Source organism: Chiloscyllium plagiosum, chromosome 20, assembly GCF_004010195.1.
Source record: "Chiloscyllium plagiosum isolate BGI_BamShark_2017 chromosome 20, ASM401019v2, whole genome shotgun sequence".
Taxonomy (NCBI): domain Eukaryota; kingdom Metazoa; phylum Chordata; class Chondrichthyes; order Orectolobiformes; family Hemiscylliidae; genus Chiloscyllium; species Chiloscyllium plagiosum.
In genome coordinates this window covers 35,638,909-35,658,900 of record NC_057729.1, presented here as the reverse complement: position 1 = coordinate 35,658,900, position 19,992 = coordinate 35,638,909, and the positions used below count along the sequence as shown (strand labels likewise).

The following is a 19,992-nucleotide window of genomic DNA, read 5'->3' as shown; positions in this document are numbered from 1 at the left end:
CTCCGGCCTATCACCCTCACCTTAACCTCCTTCCACCTATCGCATTCCCAACGCCCCTCCCCCAAGTCCCTCCTCCCTACCTTTTATCTTAGCCTGCTTGGCACACCCTCCTCATTCCTGAAGAAGGGCTTATGCCCGAAACGTTGATTCTCCTTCTCCTTTGATGCTGCCTGACCTGCTGCATGCACTGCTTCAGTATCTGAGGAGTCGCAAATGATGCTGAACATTGCATTGATGCTGCAATCATCAGCAAATATCCCCACTTCTGAGCTTATGATGGAGGGAAGGTCATTGACAAAGCAGTTGAAGATGGTCGGGCCTAGGATACTACCCTGAGGAACTCCTGCAGTGATGTCCTGGAGCTGAGATGACTGACCAACAACCACGACCATCTTCCTATGTGTGAGATACGACTCCAACTATCAGAGTGTTTGCGCCCCAGATTCCCATTGATTCCTGCCTTGCCAGGACCCCTTGATACTTCACTCAGCTGAATACGGACTTGATGTGAAGGGCTGTCACTCTCCCCTTAACTCTAGATTTCAGCACTTTTACCCATTTTTGAACCAAGGCTGTAATGAGGTCAGGTGATGTTAGTAAGGCGGACCCTGCAGGGTTGACAGGGCTGTTTCTGCCATTTTTGTTTCTGGTGCCAAGCTTTATGCCAGGTAATCTGTCCCAGTTTTATTTCTTTAGACTTTGTAGCAATTGATACAGTTGAATGGCTTGCTAGGTCATTTCAGAAGGCGACTGACAGTCAATCACATTGCTGTGATTGAAATCACATTGCTGTGATTGAAGTCACACGTAGCCCAGACCAGGTGAGGATAGTAGATTTCCTTCCCTGAAGGACATTAGCGAGCCAGATAGGTTTTTCCAACAATCTACAAAAATTTCATGGTCATCAGTAGTTTCTTAATTCCAGTTTTTTAAAATTCAATTTAAATTCCAGCATCTGCTGTGGCAGGATTCAAACCTGGGTCAGCAGAACATTAGCTGAGTTTCTGGATTATTAGACAAACGATAATACCACTAAGCCATGGCCTTCTCAACTCGGAGATTCAAACAAGCCAACGGACATGCAGTGATAGTTCACACCTCAAATTAATGGCTGGTATACTCAGATATATTCCACAGGGCTGTGGCATTTTATTTGGGTTGGTCCGAGGGAAAATTATTGTATCTTCAAGATATTATAAAATAAAGGAATTCTCATGAGGTAAGTAAAAGTAGAACTGAGTTTAGAGCATAATTCTTTATAAAATACAGTTGATGGTACTCAGTTCTTTTTTGATGTGCAAGAAAGTTTGTTTTGTTTAAAATGTGAAATCTTGTATTGTAAATCAGTTGGTTAATTCACGGATTTTCAGATTTCTTCTTTAAATGTTAATAGTCCCGAACAACGTCATCTCATAACAGTATTTAAACAGCATTTCATTAAGTGTAGCAGCTGAACAAAAGTCTCTAAATTACTCTTAAAGTACACTGGATATAAACTGAGAAAATGTCACCAAAGATGAAAAAAAAGGTCAAACCAAGCAAAAAATCTATTATTCAAAAATGTTTATTGAAAATTTAAATGATTGCTTTTGAATAAAAAATATCTTTATATAACAATTGGTTATGTATTACCATCATAGCTAATTGATGGATATCTTCAATTAAATAAAGTTCAAAATCCATGCAGTATATTATTTTCAGCTCAGTGTCTTTTTGCCACTATTTTCAATGCTGCCCATCCCTCACATTTGTTGGAAGTACTGTCTGTCAGGTATGTTTCTTGGTAGTAACTGAGAACTTTTCATTTCCAAGGCTATAATCTGGTTTCTGGCCCCGAAAAAGGTCACAGCTTCTAATTTGATACTTTCCACAATTTAAAAACCTCCAGTTATGTCCATCAATAAAATAACAAATCCCCTGCGAACGATGCAACAATATAGCTTCCTTCCCAATCCTTTGCACAGGTAGCCACTTCCCTCCAGATCTCACTTAGTGCTGGCAACTTTTCTCCATATTGAGTTCTGCTCAGGATTCTGCTCTGACCACTTTTTTTCCAGGTCCTTTTAATAGAGGCAGTTGTCTTCCAAGTATATTTTCTATCACTATTTCCAACCAATTGGGAACATCTGTGATTAGATAATTTTGTTTACATTAAAGAAATGCAGCTTGTTTCTGATTTATTTGAATTGACTAAATTTGATAATGGTCATGTCTGTGTACTTTACATAAGTTTCTAGTAATCTGAGAATGCTTGTTGTGGTTTGGATATTTATTAGTGTGGTTTGGATTTCAGCAGACACAAAAGTCATTTCTTGCTACTTGTATTGTATGAATTTTGTTTGAAAAAACAGGCATTGCATTTATACAACACTTTTCATAAATACATGTCACAAAGTTCTTCACAACCAATAAATACTTGTGAAGCAGTCACTATTGTCATCCTGGAAATAGGACTGCTAATTTGTACATGGCAAGATACCACAAACAGCAATACTATAATACCCAGATCATTTATCTTCAAGATGAGGGCACTGGTACGGTAGGTAGCATTCCAGGCCGGCCACATCCTTTTCTTTCTCTCCTTTCTTAGGTTTCTCTTTATCTTTCTCTTTTCTTCATCTTCTGGCGTTTTGGGGAAGCTGGGCCGGTGCTCAGCGGGTTGTCGGCTGCAGCAGTGGAGGTGCCTGGAGTGAGAACTCCTGGCCACGTGGTGCACTTGGTGGGTTGTCAACTGAGGCAGTGGCAGTGGCCAGAGCGAGGACCTCTAACTACGATAGGCCCAGAACGTGGACTTGGGGACTTGGCATGTCTTTGGTTGCAGCACTGGCAATGTCTGGCACAACAATTCCTGGATGTGGTAGGCCTGAAGCATGGACTCATGGACCAGCAGACTATCATCTTTGATGGTACTTGATGGTGATGCCCAGGCTTGGGACTCCTGGCTGTGGTAGGCCTGAAGTGTGGGGACTGCTTGAGGCCCTGCACAATTTGCAGAGATCCTGCAGATGACCCCCTTGAGCAGAAGATGAGCTCTATTTATGTAATTTGTTTTATTCTTGTAACTCAAATGATCCCAGATTGTGGCAACAAAACATTTTTCACTATACCTTTCTAAATAACTCATACAGCTGTTTCTGTGATTTGAAGAATGATTATTGGCCATTAAACAGTAAAACTCTGTTTTCCTTATAAATGGTGTCATCAGACCCCTTCAATCCAACTGTATCAGAGCAGCCTCAATTTAAAGTCTCATATGAAAAATGGTGCATCCAGCAGTGTAACATTCTCTCAGTATTACACTCTCTCAGTATTACACTGAAGTTTCAGCTTTGACTTTTGTGCTCAAGTCCTGGAGTGACTTGAATCCACAATCTTCTGACTCAGAGATGAGAGTGTTTTAAACTGAGCCACAGTTGACAGTAAATTAGTAACAGTATTAATGTTTGTTAGTTTCATTATCAAGGTTAAGGATATGCAAATGGGGGACTTTGATTGATTATATATTTTAGCTTGTATGAAGAGATATTTTCAATTGGAGTGAGCCTACCTTTGGGTCAGAAGGTCTGAGTTTAAGTCTTACCTCTCCCAGTCATAGAGATGTACAGCGTGGAAACAGACCCTTCGTTCCAACCCGTCCATATCGGCCAGATATCCCAACCCAATCTAGTCCCACCTGCCAGCACCCAGCCGATATCCCTCCAAACCCTTCCTATTCATATACCCATCCAAATGCCTTTTAAATGTTGCAATTGTACTAGCCTCCAACACTTCCTCTGGCAGCTCATTCCATACACGTACCATCCTCTGTGTGAAACAGTTGCCCCTTAGGTCCCTTTTATATCTTTCCCCTTTCACCCTAAACCTATGCCCTCTAGTTCTGGACTCCCTGACTCCAGGGAAAAGACTTTGTCTATTTATCCTATCCATGCCCCTCATGATTTTGTAAACCTCTATGAGGTCACCCCTTGGCCCCTGATGCTCCGGGGAAAACAGCCCCAGCCTGTTCAGCCTCTTCCTAAAGCTCAAATCCTCCAACCCTGGCAACATCCTTGTAAATCTTTTCTGAACCCTTTCAAATTTCACAACATCTTTCCGATAGGAAGAAGACCAGAATTGCACACAATGTTCCAATAGTGGCCTAAGCAATGCCCTGTACAGCCACAATATGACCTCCCAACTCCTGTACTCAATACTCTGACCAATAATGGAAAGCATACCAAACGCCTTCTTCACTATCCTATCTACCTGCGACTCCATTTTCAAGGAGCTATGAACTTGCACTCCAAGGTCTCTTTGTTCAGCAACACTTTCTAGGACCTTACCATTAAGTGTATAAGTCCTGCTAAGATTTGCTTTCCCAAAATGCAGCACCTCGCCCCATATTATCATATTTCTAAACAGGTCGATTAAAAATAATTGACATACATTTATGATACGGAAGATTGCTCAGGGAGGAGGCAAACATTTAAAATATTATATTAAATATTGGTTTGTGGTTTCCTGCTTCATCTGACTTCAGAATAAATTAGTATGGTTAGAGAATGGTTGCTTAAAACTGAAGAATGGATGAAAGAAAAAGACGATGATTGTAGTCTCAGTTAACTTTGTGAAGAATGCCTGAAAACAAGTGTAAATTGTCAGGGTATGATGACCCATTGAATTTGAATGCTATGATTATGACCATAAAAAATGAAGCAGATATACGGACACAAGTTATTAGATTAGATTAGATTACAGTGTGGAAACAGGCCCTTCGGCCCAACAAGTCCACACCGACCCGCTGAAGCGCAACCCACCCATACCCCTACAGTTACCCCTTACCTAACACTACGGGCAATTTAGCATGGCCAATTCACCTGACCTGCACATTTTTGGACTGTGGGAGGAAACCGGAGCACCCGGAGGAAACCCGCGCAGACACGGGGAGAACGTGCAAACTCCACACAGTCAGTCGCCTGAGGTGGGAATTGAACCTGGGTCTCAGGCGTTGTGAGGCAGCAGTGCTAACCACTGTGCCACCATGCCGCCTATGGTGTTCTTGTCAAAGATAAAACAAGCATAGCCTTGACATTTCCAACAAAATGTAAAATCAGAAGCCAAGTATTTTGTAGGTTGAATGTTGTTATATTTGGTTTTGGTATGTCAACTTTGTTTGAGATTACTAGCTGTCACCAAATGAGTCTTAATAAGAAGAGGCTCTTACCTTAAATAAGATGTAGTTTATTGTATTTTAGCAATCAGGAACAAGTTGTAACTTCTACATTATTACCAAAGCTATCGGATGACCTAGGATTTGCTCTTTGCTTTACAAGATCCTAAGATTTGTCATTTATACATCTGTATAAGTGGTAACTTCTACATCCAAATAAACAATCTGATAACACACTTGATATGTGGCCTTGTATCAAGCTTAAAATTAGTGATCTGTTTATTGACACAAACAGGTGTTGTAAAGCTCAGGTCAGTTGGATCACTTTCCCCAAGAAAAGCACAGGGTATATTTTTTAATGGTGGTGGCTCTACCACATTAACATCTTTGCATGAGTAGCCATTTGACATTTTCCCATTTTCCATGAGCAAATTGATAATTTCATACCTTTCATGGCAAATAAACAATGTTGGTCCTTTTCCATTACTTTACCAAATAAAGCCTGGTGCCTGCAATCTTACAAATTCTTTCCTCTGAATCTTATCTTGTCCCCAGTCTCAATGACCGCCTGTCATTGATGTTATCCTGTGATTATAAAGATTTACTCGATCAAGATTGACTCAGGTAGATTACAATGTAGCCTTTACTTATTTCTATTTAATTATTTCTAGGTATCCTTTGCAATGACTTAGGGTATATCAGAATCTAATGATCATAGTACAGTTCACATTGAGATATTTATCAACAGAATATTCATAAATAACATAAATTCACAATGTGATATAAAAGTTTGTGTAATCATCGATGAAGCACAGAAATACAGAAAATAGGACTAGGAGTATGCTATTCGGCTATTTGAGACTGCTCCACTGTTCAATATGATCATGGATGATCATCCAATTTAGTACCCTGTTCCCTCTTTCCCCCATACCCTTTGATCTCTTAGCCCTAAAACCTATACCAATTCCTTCTTGAAAACATTCAATCTTTTGACATCAACAGTTTTGTGTAGCAGAGAATTCGACAGGCTCACCGCGCTCTAGGTGAAGTAATTTCTCCTCATCTCAGACCTTAGACTGTGATCCCTAGTTCTGCACACCCAATCTTTGAGAATATCCTTCCTGTTTTTACCCTGTCTAGTCCCAATAGAACTTTATAGGTTTCTATGAGATCTCCTCCTCATTCTTCTAATATCCAGTGAATAAAGTGCTAACCAATTCAGTCTCTCTTTATACATCAGTCCTGCCATCCCATCAAGCAGTCTGGTAAAATTTTACTGTATTCTTTCCATAGCTTGAATATGCTTCCTCAGATAAAGAGACACAAACTGTACACAATATTCCAGGTGTGATCTCAGTAAGATCTCTGCTCCTGCACTCCATCCTCTTACTATGAAGGCCGGTGTATCATTTGCTGCCTTCACTGCCTGCTGCTCCTGTAAGTTTATTTTCAGTGCTGGTTTCCAATCTATCAACAATCTGTCTTCCTCTTTTTGCTACCAAAGTGGATAACCTTATTTTTAATCCACATTTATACTTTATCTGCCATGCATTTGCAACTCACTCAACTGAAGCATCTCTGCAGATTCCTGAAGAAGGGCCTGTGCCCGAAACGTCGAATCTCCTATTCCCTGGATGCTGCCCTGTTCCAGCAATAAAGTTTCAACTTTGATCTCCAGCATCTGCAGACCTCACTTTCTCCCTGAAGCATCTCTGCATCCTCCTCACAGATCACTCTTCCATCCAGATTGTGTTGTTTGCAAACTTGGAGACATCACATTCAAATTTCTCATTTAATTCATTTATTTACATTGTGAATAGCTGGGACCCAAATATTGACCCCTGTGGTTCCCCCATTAGTCACTGCTTGCCATTCAAAAAAGTCAATTTGTTTCAACTCTGTTTTATGTCTGCCAACCAGTTCTCTATCTATGTCATAAAGAGCAATGCAATCATGGTTATAAAATAATGCAAGACATAGATAAAGTGGATAGGAAGAACCAATGCCTAGAGCAGAGAGATCAATAACTGTGAGACATAGATTTAAAATAATTGGTAGAATGATTAGAGGCAACTTAAGAAATGCTTTTGCCCAGAGAGTGGGACATGGAGGGTTCTGCAACTCTCTGACTCAGTGGATGATAAATGCAGAAATCCCATTTCACCTTTTAAAAAAAACATAAATACACACTTAGCATTATGACCCACTATAAACCAAAAGCTGGAAAAGTATGATGAGGCTGTTAAACTGTTTCTCAGCTGGCAGAGACATCAGAGACTGCATTTGGACTCCTTCTATATTGTAACCTTGCTATATTTCTATAATTACAGTTCTACAGATACTGTTCCCACTACCTCATCATTTATATCTTTCCAATGCTCTGATTGTGTTGAGCATTAATAATAGTGTTCCATAAAGATACTTCACTTCTTTTTCTGATATTGTCTAAAGGTATGTAGAATGCTAAAGATTCAAAGTAAAACATTCTTACATTTCACTGACTTAAATCTGCAGAGATGAAGACATGATTGCAATGCCATTGGGAAGGTGAAGGCTTAGTGGTCTTATTGCTAGCCTATTAATCCAGACACCCAGTAATGTTCTGGGAACCTGGGTTTGAATCCTGGCATCGCAGATGGGAGAAGCTGAATTCAATAAAAATTTGAAATTAGAAATCTAATGATGACCATTGTTCATTGTCAGGAAAAGCCTATCTGGTTCACTAACATCCTTTAGGAAAAGACACTGCCATCCTTAACTGGTCTACCTACATATATGATTCCAGACCCCCAAAAATGTAGCTGACTCTCAATTGTCCTCAAGGCAATTGGGGATGGACAATGAATGAGGAGAAAGTGAGGACTGCAGATGCTGGAGATCAGAGCTTAAAAATGTGTTGCTGGAAAAGCGCAGCAGGTCAGGCAGCATCAAAGGAACAGGAGAATCGATGTTTCGGGCATAAGCCCTTCCTGTTCCTTTGATGCTGCCTGACCTGCTGCGCTTTTCCAGCAACACATTTTTAAGCTAAGATGGACAATGAATATCTGATTAGACAGCATCACCCAGATCCTGTGAAGGAATTTAAAAACAACTACCCCCAATCCCATACTCCTTAATTTTTCATGCTAATTTCTTATTTGGGACCTTACTGAAAGTCTTCTGAAAGTCAAAATAAACCACATCCACTGGCTTCCTCTAACCAACATATTAGTTACATCCTCAAAAAATTTCAATAAAATTGTCAAACATTTCGTAACTGTCCCAACACTATCCAAACTTGTTACTGTTTACCAAGAGCTCTTTTAGACCTTTTATAATGGACTCTAGCATTTTCCCCATGTTATTGATGTCAGGATAGGCAGCCTATAATTCCCTGTTTTCTCTTTACCTCCTTTTTCAAATAGTGGGTTACTATTCCATATTCTATAGAATATTGAAAGACAACCACCAATGTATCCACTATTTGCAGGACTGCTTAAATACTTTGGGATGTAGATTAAGTCCTGGAGATTTATTAGCTTTTGATCCCATTTTCCTATTAACTGTGATTTCCTTCAGTTCCTTCCACTCACGAAACCTGTGTATTCTCCAACATTTTTGTTGTGTTATTTGCGTCCTCTTTTGTAAAGACAGAACCAAAGTAAATACTTAGCTTTTCTACCATATCTTTTTAACCCATTGTAACATCCCTTAATTTGAATTGTAATTTATCTGAACAAATAATTTTCTTTTTTAAAAAAAAAATCATTCATGGGATGTGGATGTCACAGACTGGGCTATCATTTATTTCCCATCCCTAGCTGCCCAGAAGGCAGTTAAGAGTCAACCACCATTGCTGTGGGTCTGGAGTGAAATGTAGGCCAGACCAGGTAAGGATGGCAGTGAACTAGAGGGGATTTTCCTGACAATTGACAATAGATTCACGGTCATCATTAGACTCTTAATTCTTGATATTTATTGATCTCAAATTCCACCATCTTCTGTGGCAGGTTTTGAACCTAGGTCCCCCAGAACATTACCCGGGTCTCTGGATTAACAGCCCAGTGATCACTCCAGCTGAACCTTCCAGCTCAGCAAACAAACTTACATCCATAATTCCACTGAACCACTGCCTCCCTTTCACCACAGCCTTTGAAGTTTTATAACCCATTTCTATGTCCCCACAAGCCTGCTCTCATACTGTATTGTCTCCTTCTCAATCAGTTCCTTTGTCCTCTTTTGCAGAAATCTAAATTGTTCTAAATCTTCAGGTATGCTGCTGGTTTTGTAAGTCACTTCCTTGGATCTAAAAGTATGCCTATTTCCCTTCTAAGCTATGGTCAGGTTACCTTTCCTGTTTTATTGTTGTGCCAGACAGGAGTGAACAAGTGTTGTAGTTCCTTTATGCACTCTTGCAATGTTTGCCATTGTCTATCCAGTGTTACCTTTTAAGTAACTTTCTAGTCTCAGAACCAACTACATCACTCTCCATCTTAATGAATTCTACCATGTTATTGTCACTCTTTCCCGAGACACCCATGTAGCTTGACTCCCAATCATTCCTTTCTGATTATCCAATCTAGGATGGCCTATTTTCTAGCTTCCTCAACATATTGACCAGAAAATTATCCTGTACATACTGGAGGAATTCCTCCTGTACAATATTGTTACTGATTACCCAATCTACATGCAGATTAAAGTCACCATAACTACAGCTATACTTTTATTGCATGCTTATTATCTAATTTCTTGCTTAATGCCTTCCCTAACATTTTCACTACAATTTGGTGGTAGTGGTTCAGAAGTTGTGGAGTTCTATCCATAGCCCCCACTAGTGTTTTCTGCCCTTTGGTATTTTCAAGCTCTAACCATACAGATTCCACTTCCTTCCTCACTAATGCATTAACTTCTTCTTTAACCATCAATGCTACCACACTTCCTTTTCCTTTTTGTCTATCCTTCTGAAAAACTTAAAACCTTTCGAAATTCAGTTCCTACACCTGGCCACTGTGCAGCCATGTTTTCAAAATCCTAACTATATCATACTCGTTAATATCTATTTGCATGACTAATCATACTTTTTTTTTTGCGAATTCTCTATGCATTATAACAGAAGGCCATTAGGATTATCTTGTTTTAATATTCTTAGTCCCATTTACATTATTTTGCATTGTGGCCCTGTTTGAATCTTATTCTTGAAGTCTTTACCTATCACTTTTCTTAGTTCCCATTCTGATTTTTTTTTTGTTTTTGACCTTGTTTCTCTCTTCTGTTTCTCTGTTTAGGTTTTCATCCCCGGATCAACTTAGTTTAATCCCTTCCAAACCACACTAGCAAATACTCCCCCTCGGATGTCAATTCTGGTCCTTCCCAGGTGCAACTCATGCAGCTTATAAATGCCCCAGGAATATGAAACCCTCTCCAGCCACATAGTCATCTGATATACGGTACTATTTTCACTCTGACTAGCATGTGGCACTGGGAGCAATCCTGAGAACAACACCCTTTGAGGTCCTGCTTTCTAATTTGCTTTAAACTCTATTTATTCTGCTTTTATTACCTCATATTTATTATCTACGTTGTTGATACTGATGTGTACCAGGACTTCTGGCTGTTCATGGTCCCATTGTAGAATGTCCTGTAGTAGCGCTGAAATATCCTTGACCCTAGCACCCAGAAGGCATATGCTATCCTGGAGTCTCATCTGTGGTCAAAAAAATCTATCTATTCCCCTTAAGGTTGAATCCTTTATTACAATAGTATTCCCATGCTTGTTCCTCCCCTCCCATGCAGTAAAGCCAACAATGATGCAATTAATTTGGTTGTTGCTACCTTTTTCTGAGGACATTTCCCCCAACAGTATCCAAAGTAGTAATTCTGTTTTGGAGGGAATGGTCACAGGGGATTCCTGCACTGATTGCCTAGTTCTCTCATTCTGCTTGGTGGCCATCAATTTTCTCCCTTGCTGTGGTGCCTCAGCATGCTGAGCGACCATCTCTTAGTATGTGCTATCCATGATACTCCAAGCTTTGTGGATGCTCTACAGTGTCCCCAGCTGCTGCTCCAGCTCCAAAACTCAGGCTTCCAGGACCTGCAGCTAGAGATACTTCCAGCATACATTCTGGTCCTAGACACCAAAACTGTGCCCGACTTCCCACGTAGCGAAAGAGCAGCACACTTATACTTGACTTCTCCTTCCATGACTTACCCCTTTTAATTAAACCCTTCGGTTGCACTTAAAATCAAATAACATTAATTACTCTAGTGCTCTTCTTCTCTGGGCCTCTGCATTATTGGCCTTATAAGCTTGAAGTGGTAAAAATAGTCTAAATACTTACTTTACCTTACTCACCCAGTCAGCTGCTTTGTCTTTCCCCCGTCACCTTTTGACACTCTTCCCAGACTGCTCCATTGCAGTGTTGATGTGGGACACTCATCCCAGAATGCTTCACTGTGATGCCATTGCAGGACACATTTTCTGGACCGCTTCACTGCGATCTGTTGTGGGGCACTCTCCATAAAGCTCAACAAGCTCATGAAAATGTAAAACCTTTTAATTACCATTGTTAGAGCCAATAAAATTAATGTTAAGTTTAAATGTATAGAGGACTCTCAGGCCAAATCCCTCCCACTTGTATATCACTTTGCCACCTGTGGTGGAACTGGACAGGACAAACCCAGGAACAGTAATAAGGTGTCTGGGATATTGTCTGTAAGGTATTATTCCATGAGTATAGCCATGGCAGGTTGTTGCTTATCTCATCTGTGAGACAACTCTCCTAATATTGACGCAAGCCCCCTAATGTCTGTAAGGAAAACTTTGGAGTGTGGGCAGGGCTATTTTTGGCATTGTTGCTTCCAGTGTCTAGATTGGACAAGACAGCATCAATCAGTTTCATTCCTTTTCTTAGACTTAATAATAGTTTCATCCAACTAAGTGGCTTGCAAGGGTATTTCAGGGGGCATTCAAGACTGAATATCATTGCTGTGGATCTGGAATCATATTTGGTTTGGAGTCATATGAATATCATAACAGGTGAGAACGGCAGATTTCCTTCACGATCCAGATATATTTTACAACAATGGATTAATTGTCATTTTATATTAGATTTTAATTTCAGGTGTGTTAACTAAATTCAGGTTTCACCGTCTACCATGGTGGGATTTGAATCTGTGTTACAAATTCTCAGAATAACTATCTACCGTATACTGGTCTTTAGCAATCTTGGGGGAATGTAGATGCCTGCTTTGAGTGCCTCATGGTAGTTATCACATGATAATGGCAAGCCAGGAAGCATATTAATGTAATATTACATTCCTATTCCAAATCTTTTACATACAAGAGAACAAAAGATGTGGCAATAATCCCTGACTAACTGAAACTCAAGGTTAGAGTGGTGCTGGAAAAGCACAGCAGGCCAGACAGCATCTGAAATTCCTGATGAAGGGCTTTTGCCCGAAACGTCGATTTTCCTGCTCCTCGGATGCTGCCTGACCTGCTGTGCTTTTCCAGCACCACTCTAATATTGACTCTGATCTCCAGCAACTGCAGTCCTCACTTTCGCCTAAATGAAACTCACCTTCACCCCACTAAGGACCGCTTCTCTTTCACTTTCCCATGTGGCAATTTGTTTGAAGCACATGCACTATGTTTGCCATGTGAACTGCTGGCATATGCCATAGGTTAGGTGTTGTCATACCACAGTGCATGTCCACCCCATTGACTGTTCGGTGCTCCCACTGATGCCTACCTCTCCTTCTGCTCTAAAAAGAAATGCAAGCTACAGATGCTGCCAGCCTGTAACGAAGCACTGAGAATCTTTGTGCTAAGGAAACAATGTGATCCAGACATAGCTGACCTCACTAAGTTACAGCTCAGGAAATGTGCCATCAATTCTCTTGGGGAAAGGGAAAGGAGGATTTAATAATATGATAAACATGGTAAGTTAGGGCTTTAATGAGATGCAAATGCATGAAAATAAGATAGTTGCTGCTCAGTAATAATATTCTGAAGCTACCATGCAAACAAAAAAAATTCTGTTTCAAGATTCATTCTCTCAGTATTTTCTTATCTTTCTCACTATTGCTCCTGCCAGATTAAGGAGAAGACTATTCTGCCCATTGTCCTTGCATCGTGCTAGTCTCTTATTGGTATGTATGTGAGTTATAATAGGTTATTTAACTGATTGATGTTCCTTCATCTGGGTGCTAATGCTTCTTAGGAGAGTGTTGTTCCCATACCACTTGTTGTTGCCATGGTAGTTGTTTCTCATTGATTTTCACTGCCACCTCTGCCTTTCAATTTGACTAGAGATAGTGTAGAGATGATGCATGGTGTTGAATTTCCCAATTCTTTATGAAGCAGCTGAATTCTTCCCTTGTGAACTTGGCACTGCTCTCACTCATCACAATATCTGGAATGCTATAACAACTGATCTGTACTTTAAGGCATTCTACAATTCCCCTTGTCGTTGTTGAAGACAGTGGGTCTATCTCTTAGTTGTCAGATTATCAGTTTGTGAGACAAGATTATCAGTTCTTGTGAGTGAGAAAGTCTACTCCCAGTTTCATCCGTGATCTGCCTGGAATGGCTATCTAGATTGCGCAGCTTGGTACTCATTATGACTACACTGGCTGATATGGTACAGCTCATGTTTGGTCATTAAATTGCATCTCTTGCCTTCCTTGGGTTTGATTTAATTCCTCAGTGGCTTGTATACGTGTGCTTTAGAATCCCCCCCTCAACCCCTTCAGAATAATGACTTTATTTTCTATTAGCAGCCACCATCAGCTGCTAATTCATCTTTGTAAACCCAATATGCTCTCATGACTATAGAAATGTCCTTTATCCTTTCATCACTAAATTGATGAACGTTTGGGAAATTTGCTTCATGTTGGATAGTTTGATCGAGATAAGCAAAGCACTTAGCTATAAAATTAAATGTATCTCATGGATTGAACAGAACATGTTAAACAGCTATTTCATGGTGGAATTGAAAGATTTCATTCTTGGTCCAATCATTTGCCACTTCCTTCATAGGGAGTGCTGCTTCTGACAACATATCAGCGATATGACTATTTCCCTTGTTTGTCTTTCATATCACATACATAATTTCTCTATAACAGGAATAGCATTCTTTGCAGATACTTTGGAGACTCAAATGTCACTTTATCTTTTCTAAGTGGTATCGAGGGAAATAAACAGAAGCAAACACAACAGGCAAGTATGTTTTCTCGATCTGAGCTCAGCCACATTCTGTTTGCATTAACACACTGGATGCAAAAGTAACAGGTTAGGTTAAAAAAAAAAGAAAGAACTGCAGATGCTGGAAATCAGAAACAAAAACAGAAATTGATGGAAAATCTCAGCAGATCTGGCAGTATATGTTGAATGAAATTAGAGTTCCATAAGACATAGGAGCAGAAATTAGGCCATTCAGCCCATCAAATCTGCTCCACCATTAAATCATGGCTGATAAGTTTCTCAACCCCATTCTCCCGCTTTCTCCCCAAAATCCTTGGTTCCTTTGACAATCAAGAACCTATCTACCTCTGTCTTAAATATACTTAATGATCTAGCCCCCACAGTCTTCTGTGGCAATGAATTCCATAAATTCACCACTTTCTGGCTGAAAAGGTTTCTCCTTATCTCCATTCTAAGGCTGTGCCCTTGGGTCCTAGTCTCTTCTAGGTCGATTCCCACACAGGTTTCCAACTCAGTGGGTATCCATGTGGCTCATGTCCAGGTGTGAACATCTCTGCAGCATATTGCACGGTTAAGGTAAAAGGCACGGAAAGTGTCATTTCGAACTGGCTCCGAGGTCAGAGCATCCTCACAATGTGATCTGTCATTCTCGGATTGTAATGCTACCTCCGGTCTTAAGGTGGAGAACATTTTTTGGGACTCTTATTCTGCAAAACAGACACAGTGACTGAAACTATGCAGCACAGTATGATGTGGAACACGGCCTGCTCAGCTTTGTGCATTTTCCCTATAGTCCGGTGTGTTTCATGTTCCGTGTAAATGTGAAAGTTGTCCCGTTTCGAGCAATGGGTGAAATCATTTAGCAAAGCAAGAATCGAAATTGCAGTAATGTCAAGCAGCTCATGGTTATTTGACCAAATCATCACCGAACATATATTCTCACACACTCACAGATACATTTGTAGCTGAAAAGAGTCAGAGAAGATAGACTCAGCTGGGCGGCATGGTGGCACAGCAGTTAGCACTGCTGCCTCACAGCGCCAAAGACCCGGGTTCAATTCCCGCCTCAGGCGACCGACTGTGTGGAGTTTGCACATTCTCCCCGTGTCTGCGTGGGTTTCCTCCGGGTGCTCCGGTTTCCTCCCACACTCCAAAAAAAAATGTGCAGGTTAGGTGAATTGGCCATGCTAAATTACCTGTAGTGTTAGGTGCAGGGGTAAATGTAGGGGAATGGGTCTGGGTGGGTGCGCTTCGGCGGGTCGGTGTGGACTTGTTGGGCCGAAGGGCCTGTTTCCACACTGTAAGTAATCTAATCTAATCTGCCGATGGAAACATCTTCCCAACGTCTACTCTATCCAGTTAACACTCCGGGTCCAGTGACTCTTCTTCAGAACAGGTCAGGGTTGCTCCAAGTACTGCCTTGCTAGCATCACATTGTGGTCTTAACTTACATCTTCCATTGTGTCCCTCTTTTTATTGATTAGCAAATAAGAATATCACTTATAATACCTGTGGAGCCACAAAAATGTGAAATTGTATGCACAACGATCTATATCTCCTGAACCACACCCAGAACCTTGTTTAAAAAAAACTGCTGCTTTCACCCAGCTACATTTTATAGTAATCGTCGCTTCCAGGGTAATGAAAATGTTTGCCTGTGGAAGTTATAGGAAAGTTCCTTCTTGGCATTGGGTAGTGAGATATCTTCAGAGTTTTATCTACATCCTTTAGGTCAATGTATACTGTCAGCCTTCCAGGTTTTTTCACTGCTACCATGCTGTCAATCTTTACTGTAGGAATTGTCACTGTATTAATCACTCCTTTCTTTTCCAGCTCTATTATCTTGTCTTCCAGGCTGACCTTGAAGGCAGATTGAACTTTCCTCTCCAGATGCTGAATTGGTCTTACATTCTCATCTTCTTCAGGAAGACTCGCTAAATCTGTAAACACTCAATTGTATTTCCCTAGGATCTGTTCAAGTTAATGGTTTAGTGTGCTGCAACACATTGCAAATCTCTTTTGGTATATTGAGGGTTACCAGACCAAGTTTAGGACTTTTTTCTTGGTTAGAATGAGTGACTTTTGCCTGTTTGTCTATGATCTGGAACTCCAGATCTTCAATCATATTGCAATGAGCTCTTGAAGTGATTCTTCCTCCTGGCACACACAAGTATGCTGCCACCATATCGCTTCAATCCTACCATTGTGGACTTAATTTTTGGATCATTGTGTTGAGCTACTTTACATAGGTCTTGAGGTCATAAGGCTGTTTGAAGTGTCAATATGCTCCTTCTGCATTCATCATTCAACAATTTCAAACCATTTATTATGAATCAACCTGACTGAATCAACCTGCCATTTGGTATAGAGTGATGTGTCAGAACATTTGGCTGATATATCTCCAGTGGTTGCCTGTGCAAACTTGATGTGCTTCCTTCTGGCCAAACATTTGTGTGCAAAATGATTTAGCTTCTTCAGTGAGAACTCTGTTTTCCCCATTGTTGGACATGTCTTCCCTTCATTTGTGTATATTCTCTGCAGTATTTGTAACATATTCTTTGTCTGTGATCATTCTGCCCTTTCAGCGTGAAATGTCTATCAGGAAAATGGAAGGCCTGGTCTTTTCTGACATAAATATGCACTAGTTGTTGATTTACAATCTAAGCACTTATGTACATGCTGATCACTTTCCTGAAATTACATTTCTTCTCTCTGTGCTTTTATCATGCAACCTCATCCGTAATATAACACTGTCTTTATTTAGTTCACTTAATTTAGATAAATTTCACTGAATTCTGTAAACAGTGTGAATGCAGTCAGATATTTCTTATTGGACTCTCTTATCTTGAACCCTAATATTTGACATATATCATTCACATTATACATTCATTTGGGACTCAAAATTTCTGCTGTTTCTTCTGTTCCTTGCACAGATTTAGGAATCTTACAAATCACTTTCTAGCAGTCTCTTCCAACAGTGGTAAAACTCTAGCTCTGTATAACTATTCCAACTTGTTGCAATCTCATGATTTTGCTACTGAGTGGAAAAACCACCAGTTGTTTCACATCACTTTTCATTTTGACTGGGGTGCGAGAGGATGGTTTGCAGTTACTGTGTCTTACCCAGTGCTTTCAGCTATACTGGTTTCTCTGTTCCTTCTTCTGTGGCTTACTATCACTTTTAGAATCTTCACCAGCTCAAAACATTTCAATGTTTTGCTCATAGTATCTGTGTTTCAATATAGCTGTTTGACACTTAATCTCATGTCCTTTCTTCCACTATGTTTCAACATCAGAACAAAATCTAGTTTGCATTATGTCTATATTGAATTAGTTGTAAGGTGGATGCCACATGGCTACAGCAAACCAGGAGACACAGTAGTACAGTATTGCATTTCTATCAGAAACACCATGTTGCTGTTAACCTGAACTTCTGGATTACTTGGAGAAAGTGAGGACTGCAGATGCTGGAGATCAGAGTCAAAAAGTGTGGCGCTAAAAAGCACAACCGGTCAGGCAGCATCTGAGGAGCAGGAGTGTCGATGTTTCAAGCATAAACTCTTCGTCAGAAAAGTGGGGGTGGGGAGTGGAGGCAAGGGGACTGGGAAATAAATGGGAGGGAGGTGGAGCTGAGGGGGGAAGGTAGATAAGAATGTGATAGGTGGATAAAGGCGGGGGGGTGATGGTGATAGGTTGGAGTGGAGAGTGGAGCAGATAGGTGGGAAGAAAGATGGACAGGTAGGACAGTTCAAGAGGGTGGTGCCGAGTTGGAGGATTGGATCTGGGATAAGGCTGAGGAAGGGGAGATGAGGAAACTGGTGAAATCGACATTGATTCCCAAGGCAGATGAGATGTTATCCCTCCAGTTGTCAGGTGGCTAGGATTTAGTGGTGGAGGAGGCCCAGGACTTGCATATCCTTGGCAGAATAGGAGGGGGAGTTAAGTGTTTGACCACAGGGCAATGGGGTTGTTTGGTGTAGTTGTCTTGGAGATGTTCTCTGAAATGTTCCACAAATTGGCGTCCTGTCTCCCCAGCGTAGAGGAGACAATACTAAGAGCAACCGACACAGTAGATGAGGTGTTTGGAGGTGCGGACTTGGACTACACCTCCTCCCACTGCACCCTCCCACCACTTTGTAAAAATGCTATGCCTTAATCCCAATTCCTCCACCTGTGCTGCAATTGCTCCCAGGAACACCAACACAAATAGGCAGGAGGCTGGAAGAACACAGCAAGCCAGGCAGCATCAGGAGGTGCAGAAGTTGATGATTCGGGTGTAACCCTTCTTTTTTTCACTGGGGGTTGCTGTGGGTCGAGCTGCAGATAAAGGGGGAGATGAGAGCAGGGTGGTGACATAGGGATAGATGAAGACAGGTAGAGCAGACGACCTAGTTAATCAATGGGAGGAATTAATCCGGTTGGTGGCAGGGAGCAGCGGAAGGGAAAGGGTGTGGCTGGGAAAGGAGTTGGGGAATGGGAAGGGAGGTTATTTGAAACTGGAGAACTCAACGTTGAGTCATCCGAATTGTAGGATGCCCAGGTTGAAGAGAGGGTGTTGTTCCTCCAATTGTAGCTGTAGTTTGTTTTGGCAATGGACGAGGCCACAGATGGTCATGTCGGAAAGGGAGTGGTGGGCAGATTGAAATGGCCGGTGACTGGAAAGTCCAGTCAGCCCCTGCAGGCCCAGCTGCGATGCTTGGTGAGCTGTTCCCTGAGTTTATGTTTGATCTCCCTGATGTCGAGAAGACCATATCAGGAGCACCTGATGCAGTAAACGAGATTGGAAGAGAGGTAGGTGAATCTTTATCTCATCTGGAAGGACTGTCTGGAGCCCTGGATCGAGGTAAGGGTGGTGGTGTACCAGCAGATTTTGCATTGGTTCTGGTTGCAGGGGAAGGTACCTGGGGATTTGGTGGCAGTGGCAGCCTGAAACAAGGACTGTCACAGGGACCGTTTCTTGCGGAATGCAGTGAGGAGGGGAAAATGTTCTTGATGGTGGGGTCTATTTGGATTTGGCGGACGTGTTTGAGGATGATGCGTTGGATGCAGAGACTAATGGGTGGTAGGTAAGGACAAGGGGACTCTGACTTTATTGTGTTGGGAGGGGAGGTTTAGAGCGGTGGATTGGGGAATGGAGGTGGTGCAGCAGAGGGCTGTCTGGATGATGGAGGGAGGAAAGGCACGTTGTTCAAAATAGATGGACATCTGGGATGCTCGCAAGTGGAATGTCTCCTCGTCCGAGCAGATGTGGCGGTGGTGGATGAATTAGGAGAATGGGATGGAGTTCTTACAGGATACTGGGTGGGAGGAGGTGTAGTCCAGGTAGTTATGGGAGCCTGTAGGTTTGTAGTAGACGTCCGTCTGGAGGCTGTCGCTGCAGATGGAAATGCTGAGGTCAAGAAAGGATTGAGAGGTGTCTGAGATGGACCAAGCGAATTTGAGGGTGGGGTGGAAGTTGTAGGCAAAGTCGATGAACTTGCTCAGTTCAGTCTGGGTGCAAGACGCTGCACCGATGCAGTCATCGATGTAACGGTGGAAGAGTTGGGATACAGTGCCTGTGTAGATTGTTCAATATAGCCGACAAAGAAACAGGCGTAACTGGGGCCATTCCACTCATGATCATCCCAGATGTCCACCTATTTTGAACAACGTGCCTTTC

The 19,992-nt window shown here is 41.5% G+C and overlaps 1 protein-coding gene and 1 long non-coding RNA gene across 10 annotated transcripts in view; one reads left to right on the top strand and one right to left on the bottom strand.

The window, feature by feature from the left end:
• Window positions 1-19,992, top strand: part of nol4lb (nucleolar protein 4-like b) — a 427,907-nt gene that overhangs the window by 84,789 nt on the left and 323,126 nt on the right. The window contains exon 1 of one of the 9 annotated variants that reach the window (XM_043710529.1): window positions 1,155-1,219. The exons of the other annotated variants lie outside the window; for them this stretch is intronic. The gene's annotated coding sequence lies outside the window, so the exon portion shown is untranslated. Of the gene's footprint in view, window positions 1-1,154; window positions 1,220-19,992 lie in introns of those variants that run through there. 9 annotated transcript variants of the gene reach the window in all.
• LOC122560170 lies at window positions 1,690-11,885 on the bottom strand. Its single transcript, XR_006314676.1, has 3 exons — window positions 11,481-11,885; window positions 5,597-5,734; window positions 1,690-2,126 (listed from the first exon to the last, which is right to left on the bottom strand). It is a non-coding gene; the product is annotated as an uncharacterized LOC122560170 (long non-coding RNA).